The sequence below is a fragment of the Neltuma alba genome, unplaced genomic scaffold (genome assembly GCF_004799145.2).
Source record: "Neltuma alba isolate B1F8T4 unplaced genomic scaffold, ASM479914v2 tig00012185_pilon, whole genome shotgun sequence".
NCBI lineage: Eukaryota > Viridiplantae > Streptophyta > Magnoliopsida > Fabales > Fabaceae > Neltuma > Neltuma alba.
In genome coordinates this window covers 833,376-842,277 of record NW_021636727.1, presented here as the reverse complement: position 1 = coordinate 842,277, position 8,902 = coordinate 833,376, and the positions used below count along the sequence as shown (strand labels likewise).

Genomic DNA, 8,902 nt, shown 5'->3' with positions numbered 1-8,902 from the left:
TACTAGTCAAACTATGATTGGTTAATATCAGATGAAGATAAAGATGCTTCATATTTCAGGGATCGTCTAAAAGTTCACATAAGAAGTGTATGCCTCAGATTAATATTTCATACAAGTAGTTTGGTTTGGACCTTAACAGCTTAGATAAATCCTGGGAATATAGAAAACAAATATAGGTTTTTCCCTTGGCAAAATACTGAGTTTTTATGCAATTCTATTACTTTATCATCTATCCACATTCTCTTGCTAGCCTTCATGCCAGCATCATTCTGCAAACATGCTTCATTAGACTCTAGTCAATACCGAAGCACTCCCTGCAAACAAATAAGAAATTATAAGAGTCAAAATGAGTCTAAAACTATTAAGAAGAAACTCAGTATAATGCATGAGAAGAACTTGGAAGATGAACGAGGGTTATTCACTGAACCAGTGGCCAAGCAAACCCGGTCTTGGTCCATTCAGGCCAGGTTTAGAAACCAGGTTGGGCCAGAAATAAGCTACAAAATGTAGCTTGTGGTGTTCCTGGGTTAGGGTTGACCCCACCCATGAATACCCTTCCGAAGATCCAATCATGCAGCACTATGCTGAAGTAATACAGTACTAGTAGTGCTTAAATTGAGCAACTGATAACAAAACTATTAAAAGGAAATTCATCTTCAAAGACTAAAAATTGAAGAACTTGTAATACAAATTTGTGAACAACCGATTTATCTCTAAAGATCAAAAGACGTTAATTTTCCTCGAATAAATAACAATACCCCAATTATCTTCTTCTAGAAAGTTACGTCTTATGCTTCTTAAAATTGCAAGAGACTACCAGGATTGTTACTTACAAACTCTTTAGTTTCTAAGCACCTTGCTTCTTAGCTCAGCTATGAAAGGTATGATTCTATTGCCAAAAGAAAAAAGAAGGGTACAATTTAATCTTCCTTAAATTGGAATAAATTTTTGAGATTATTATATTTGACCACTAGGTTATATGCTTCATCATCTTTCCCTACTCTCATCATTAAAAACCGCTTAGGCGTCCATGTTACAAGAAAACTTACAGGACTATTAGTGGAACTTACAGCATTTCTTCCCAACTCTCAACATTAAAGGGTTACCACCAAGTGTAGGACATAGGAGGGTAAGGGAAAAAGGGGGAGGAGGGAGTGGGGAAGACAAAAAGAGAAACTGGGGGAGAAGTAAACAAGCAAATAACAAGAAATTCTTATTATTGCTACTATCAGACTTTAGGTATTAATCATCTTGCATCACTTAGCATGAAGATGTTATAGCCCAAACTTCCTCAAGTTACAGGGATTTTTGAGATCATTACATAAGATTTTAGTTCTCTTACCATATGGGCATGTTTTTGGTTGCCAGAAAGGGCATTTGTTGTTCATTCAAGGGCAAAATCACGGCCTTCAGTCCTCAAGAATAATTTAAATTTTCAGTCATTCATAGTAAATTTTATCAAGTTTTTGTCCTCGAATGTAATTTTTCCCTATATAAAAACTAAATCCATGTTCTGTACTTATATTAAACCACAATATGGCATCACACTCAATCAAACTTGAAAGATCACTAATAACTCTACAAATGAAATTGATGATAAGCACTAACTGGCATGTGCTATCTACAACCAACATTACATCATTCATTTGGTTAACTGCTCATTGTTTTCTCCAAATTTACGCTCTTCTTTTTCCTTCTTTTTTGGATACAAAAGGAAAGAACCAGCTCGAAAGAGAAAAAAGGCCCAAAGGATTAGTTCCCAGGGCCAGCCTCCAGCACCACAATGGGCTCAATCCTATCTGAAGGATATCTAAAACAAAAAGAATGGAGCAAATTCATCTCTTAATTGCAGTTCAAATGATCATTTTTATGAAGACTAGATAAGTTCCTCAGTATCATGTAAAATAGCATCTCTTACAGGATTTAGGTTGCTTACTTTGGTACAGTTGCTTCCAGCCGCCTTGTTCCTGAGTGAAGGCCCTAGCTGAAGTTCATCCCCAACATGTCTTAGAAAGGAAGGTCCGGAATTTAATGACAGGTGATTGTAGAGGAGCGTGCTTCTTCATGGGCAATATGATTTTCCTTGGTTAATGAAAAACCGAAGAGTCTACAGCTACTTTTACATGAAGAAGCCAACTCTCGGCTACCTGTCAGTGGCAAAATAGAATCATCTGAACTTGCCGTGACCAGATGATTATGAAAATTTGACGTGGCAAAAGAATTCATTCCTTCCTGAACTTGCCCACAGGAACCAGGCTCATAAGATGGGGGATTGCGCTAATTTTCTAGCATTCACTTCAGAAACATACGAACCTCGGTGGTGCATTTTTCTTTCCATCTCTTGATTACTTTTATTCCCATAATCAAGGTTGGAAACTGGATTGGCTGCTTGCTGGAACATCAGAACAGATGATGGGGATGAAACTGGCCCAGATGGATGCATATGGGAAGAATTGTCCAGCATCTGGGTAGACCATTGATTTCTGGAGCCCAGCAATTGACAACCATCAAAGATTCCAAAGCCGCCAGTCTATGAGCCTCATTGACAGACAAGGCTCTGTATGGTTGGCTTGGAAGTATTTCTTGACCTTGCAAGACCTTCTGGAATCGTGAGGATTCACTAAAGCCTATGCCATGGCATGAAATGTCAGAACTCACTTGTGGGGCCCTGACATTGTTTCCTGTTGCTACAATTCTGGAACAGTTTGATCCAGGGTAGCACCTGCTTTCAGATAATTGGTGACTCTGGGCACTGATACCAACATATGGGGTATTAACGCCCAATATTTCTTGACCTTGCAAGACCTTCTGGAACCTCAATGATTCCCCAAAGTCTGATCCTCCAATCCTATCTGTAGAATAAAGTATTTTTAGACCTGACACTGAGTGAGGTAGGAGAAGAAATAACAGAACCAACTCCAGAAAAAATATTAGAACCAAACAGTATTCATAATAAATCCGATAAGGATCCTCTCAGTTTCAAGTGAAAAAGTTATATTGAAAAAATTAAAACAATTCCATTGATTTGAACAGTCTAAATTTATTAAGAAAGATTATAATATGATTAATAAAAAAGAAATTTAGACCATTCAGATCAACAGAACAGTAAATTTTGGTTCAAAGCATAGTCATCCGCCTTAATTGGAGAGACTTACTCAGGACTGGTAATTCAGCCTTTTCTGAAGGCAGACCAATCCTGTTCCTCTTAAAACTAGCTGCCACGGAAGCATTGGAAGTGGGAACAGAACTAGATGGCTCAATCTCCCAAGGGGAAACCCTATTATGCCTAGGGGCTTCAATGTCATCCCACCTGACCTGCAAAGATAAGAAGATCATGACTGTCATCAATTATATAACAAAACGAATGAAATCATGTTACAATCAGATATCATAATATTAACAGGCAAAAAAAAAGAAAACGAGTTAAAGAGCAGTTTTGCTCCGAAAGTATATCCAAAGGGTTCATGGGAACCCTAGAAGACATCGTACAGCAATATAGCACAAAATCTTTCAAAACCGGTGTAATATTGCCCTTTCTTAGCAATTAACATTAAGCTAACTGTTAGTGCAGGCCAAGAGACATTTTTTGACCTGACATTGACCACTAAAAAAAAGACAACATTGATTGGTTTTGAAATATTATGCGCTAAATTGCACCACAATTTTCTTTAGGGTGCCCATATCTCCCCTAGATATACTTCCAAAGCAAAAACACACTTTAACCCAAAGGAAAATGGTCTATGGTTGAAGTAACTTCAAATGCAACAAATCATCAGGAAGCAGTTTGCAGGAAATTCCAAATCAAAATATGCGACTATTTTTCTAACACACGAACTCAAGCAAAACCTAATTTGTGTCAAAAACATCCAGAAGATGATAAACCCCTCATGATGGACAGGTGACAAATGTCATATCTGTAGCCTCTTAATCGCAGAAGAATTATTAAAAAAAAAAAAAAAGAAGCCAACACTTGGCAATTAGATGAAGCCCAAAAACAGGTTTATCAGTGGCACTCTCTAGGTTGCTTTGGAATGGCAAACTTGTACATTTTAATGAATTCTGTGTTCCTGGGATCTTTATTTATATAAGAATGTTATCAAATTCATTTCATTTTTCAAATTAACATGAACGACGTATTTCCTAGGATAAGAGCTTGAAGTTATCTGAGCCACATTTTATGTAATCAAGTATAATTTTATTTTCAGCCACCAACATGAGTGCTTGTGAAACTGGCAATCAAATCTATCTGCTTTACATAAAAATTATTAAAAAAAAAAAGCCAACTCAATATTCACATGATTTGTGGAAACAAATATACGAATAATGTTTTAATATTGGCCTGCTCTGGCCAAAAAAAAAAGAAGGAAATAAGGTATGCTATATTGAAAGGGAGAGTAGGAAAAAGCAGTGCAATCTGGGAATTATTAAAAAATACTCAAATTTGAAGGAAGGAAAAACCATAAGAGAAGCATCCATTTTAAATTAACTGAATAAAAAAAAAATGAACAACAAAGGACCCTGTATTGCTTAGAGATTCAAACAAATGACAACAAAAATAACAGCCGGCACTAAACCAGAGAACTTTTTACAGTATTGAGGCCAATCAGAACATGTGAGCACTACTTCCTTATAGTATTGCCCTCTTCCGCAAGAACTATATGTTTAAATAGTAGTAACTATTGTATGCAGAGACTAAGCAGCCTTGAATTTTAGCCACAACTACCAAAATGAGTCTGGATACTGGTTTTTTTCAGTTAGCATGAAATTTAGATAGGCATGAGCATATTGGCCAGAAACTGCCTCAACAAGTCCACCCCTAAGATTACTCATAAGATCAGTCCTTTATTCAAACGTGAGCACTATCCTCATTAGTGTCAAATGTCAAGAACTGCATTTGATGTGATACAGGAGAAAACAGCAGGAAAATCCACACAAATTTGGATGTTTAATTCTTCAACGATGGAAAAATATATAGTCTTTTACAGCCTAAGGTGTTCACCTTACAACACATGCAGACAATCATCTCCTAACTTGCCATCTAACGCATACTTTTTTGGTACTGACAATTTAACCCTCCCTTATAGGAGAGGGGCCCACACACGAACCCCCCCCCCCCCAGTTTTTTTTTTAGAGGTATAGAACCCACACCTATCTATAAAATGCATATATAAAGATGAAGTAAAAAAGCTTCTGGTGACATACCACCAGGCATTTCCATTTTGATCCAGGCCATTTAATAGGATCCACATCACTCATTCCAACAATTAATCCAGTGCACCTGCCACCAAAAGTAATTTGAGTAAGAATTTGTTTGGAGACCATTATTTAAGTGCCACCAGCACAATCAAGAAAAACCTTCTCTCTGTAGTTTCATCAGTTTCAACACGCATCCTGAACCTCATTCCAACCAAATATGAATGATCAAGGCTTTTCAAGAATTTGTGACGGGGTATTATGAATCCTGATGAGCTAACCCTACAACGGAAAGGGAAATATATGAAAGACGATAATAATCAGAAAGCATCTCAACAAAGGAAAAATAAAGGAAGGAAAAAATCTTAGGATTAGATGAAACCATGGAAAACTTAACCAAGACGGTAGATCATAGATGTAATTGTAGCATCACTGGTAATGAAACATTCTTTTAGTATGTAAGAGTTCAGCTGACATGACAAACCCAAGACCCAATACTCCAAGCACACTTGAGCAACTTATAGTCATCAAAAACCCATTGGCTGTTAAGTGACCGAGTAAAATCAGGAAAAAGCAGCAACCAATATTAAATTGATTGCACTGCAGGGTTGTTTATGGGGCTATTATACGTTGAAAGTAGCAAGGTAAAACGTTCAAGCAAAAGGCTGTTGTGCCTAGAAATCTAAATAACAGAAAACATGCTGAAAGAAGGAAGGGAAATAAATTGGAACTTCAAGGGAAAGTTAGTGTAAGCATCCGGAGCAACTGTAGTGTGATTAAAACATGTAAGTAATGACAAAAAGTGTCCACTAAACTAGATCAAAATATGGGCAAAACCCTCTTGGCCCAAAAAATATAACCTGCGCACAATATTATAAATAGTAAAAACAAGCAGAGCTAAGGAGTTAGAAGCACTATTGAGGTGCGATGTACTTTTCCTAACCCATTTAAACAAACCTCTTCTCTAAACTAGAGGAGAAATGCTAAAAAGAGGCCAAGCAACGGGCCCTATCTGCATAGAGAAAAATGCAAATAACCTCTTCAACTTTGAGCCATTTGCTAACGCTCCCCTCCACTGGGGTTGTTAGTCACCTAAAGTTGAAGGAGGATATTAATTTCTCCCTCTTTTGTATAAAGGAAATATCATCCTAAATCATCAAGTTAAATCAACATTGCACTCGGCAATTACACTTCATAACGGACAGATTTCCTCTAACCTCTAACTAACAGTAGAGAAAACTATGAGACAAGAGGGAAAATACCTGGGATTATAATACACGTTAAAGGCACATTTTGTGGATAAAGCATTAACCACATCCATCAGAGTGCTAGGATTCAACTGATGAGCAGATGGAACTGATAAAGTACCACCACTTTTCAATTGAGCAGCCCTACGAATTCCCAATCTCAGTTCTCCATCCTCGCCCCTACCAAAAATTTATATGGTTAGTCCTGATTGGGAATAAATGCTAATGCGGGCTTCAAATTGAAGTCTTCATACCTAAGAAACAACACAGCATCTCCAGATACAAGCTTCTTCTTGTTTACAAATGCACTCCATCCAGTGGTGAGCAAATGCCTCCTTGGTTGACCTGTCCATAGGATAGAGAGTAAAGATACAAATACGAAGAGTCAAGTGGTATTCTAGTACACTGAAGACAAGTTGCCATACCTCGGTAAATATGTCGGAACCTCCATTCCAGGCCATGCAGATCCTTTGCCACAAGCTCCTGTGAAGGTCTCTGTTGGTTGTAATCCTAAAGGAACAATTTGTTCAATACGATATATCATTATAACTGCAGATTTTCAAATTGGATAAAGCCACCACACTTCAAAGAGCTTATAAAAATTAACTTCAACTAAACAAAATTGCAAAACATATAGACCATGACCAAAGGAGCAATTGAACTGGGTGACACTGACTAGAGAGAGCACTGGATGCAACATAATCCATAGTTACCAGGGGAGGGAAGCAATCTTCAGCAGCTCGGCGAGGCACAGAAAACCCACCATGAGTGCTAGTATCGGAAGCTGTCAGAGTCTTGCAGAACATGTGGGGTGTCGTGGACTTCACCACAGCAACAGCATCCTCCTCTTCGACATAAGCATCAAGTTCTCCTTCTGGCAGTTTTCGTTCCACTTGCTAAGAACAAAGGGCAAGTTCATGCAAAATAAAAGCAATTCTAATAAGTCTCCTAAGGCTAGCTCAGCCTGCTCAGGCAGTAAGAATGGATGGTATATGGGCAGAGATTAAGCTTCAAACCTTCCTCCTCTTCAGGTAGCCAAAGAAAAAAAAGTTGTAATTCAACTAAAGGTACTCTAATCAATGTGCAACTCTTCAATTTACCATATTACATTTATTAGTAATGTCTAGGTTTGTCCTTTCCTTTTTCACTGAGGCTATGTTAAAAGGACAAGTATAGCATTGGGGGGGGGGGGGATGAATCTATGTGCATATTAAGTATTTTGAGCTCTCAGTTTCCAGAAATATGAAACTCGGCTAAATGTAACAACTTCATTATAATAGGCGAGTTTAGCGAACTTTATTTCCTAGAACCACGAATGCAAGATCGAAGGGTTGAAATTTGTTTCCTTTTTCAGTACTTTCTCCGACACAACCAAACTAAAACAATAAACCTCACCTCATTCTCAGGAACCAACGAGACGTGGCAATACACTTCATCGCTCCCTTCCTCGGCCTGCCAAGAAAACGCTTATATATGTCATGTAATAGACCAACATTTGGCCATCACTCACCATTCACGAAGAAGGAAGGGAAAATAGCAGAATACACATAAAATTTTCCCACTGATCATACACAATAATAGGCAAATATAACATAATAGGTCTCAAATACATATCTCCAATCAATTTTCTCAGCAAGCAAACAGAACCCCAATAAAGGAAAACTAGAAAAGGGAAGAAAAAAATATCCAAACCCGACCAACTAGGGACATAAATCACTTTTTTCCTACCGAAAATCAGGAAGAGAATGCTTACATGGAGCTTAACATCAAGTACGCGACAGAAAACATGAGATGGGAAATTGATATTACAGGCCTCGACCGCAAAATCCTGAAGCTGCTGTTCCAAGTGGCCCTGTGGGAAGTACACAACAACACTTCCTTTCTTGGGCAACGAGATCATTGGACCCGCACATGCGTGCCATAGCTCCAAGCACACAGCGTTAGAAGAAGGGGCCAAAGCAGTAGTTACAACACCAGAGTGAGAGGACGAAGACGAAGCCGCCGAGGAAAGAGACGACGGCGTTTCATCGTCCTCCGTAGTATTGAGATCGATCAAACCCCCCATAAGAACCAAGCCCTTGCTACACAATTAGCAGAAAAGAAGAACGAATCTACCAACAATAACCACAGGAAGAAGAAGCTGTTAAGTGGTTGTACAGTGGGCGTGAATGAGAGAAACAGAAGAAGAAGAAGAAGTGAAAAAGATTGAAGGAGTGATGAGTGGTTTCATCGATACCTGCATTTTTCAGAGGGCGTGGGAGACGAAAGGCCCTGGCATTGCTAAAAGAAGGTGTGACCCAACACTCGGAAAAAGAAAGAGAGACCCCTCCTTCTTCTGTACCCGCTGAGCAATCACTCTCTGCTATTTTTAACTTTGTTTCTTTTGGAGATCACTTTTCTTTTACCTTTTTGAATGAAAGAGGAGGGACTGTGAAACTGTGAGAGAGTGAGAGCTTCAATCA

At 38.4% G+C, this 8,902-nt stretch overlaps 1 pseudogene; it reads right to left on the bottom strand.

Moving 5' to 3' along the window:
- Nucleotides 1–183: 183 nt before the first annotated feature.
- Nucleotides 184–8,514, bottom strand: LOC114724316 (auxin response factor 3-like; annotated as a pseudogene).
- Nucleotides 8,515–8,902: the final 388 nt, after the last annotated feature.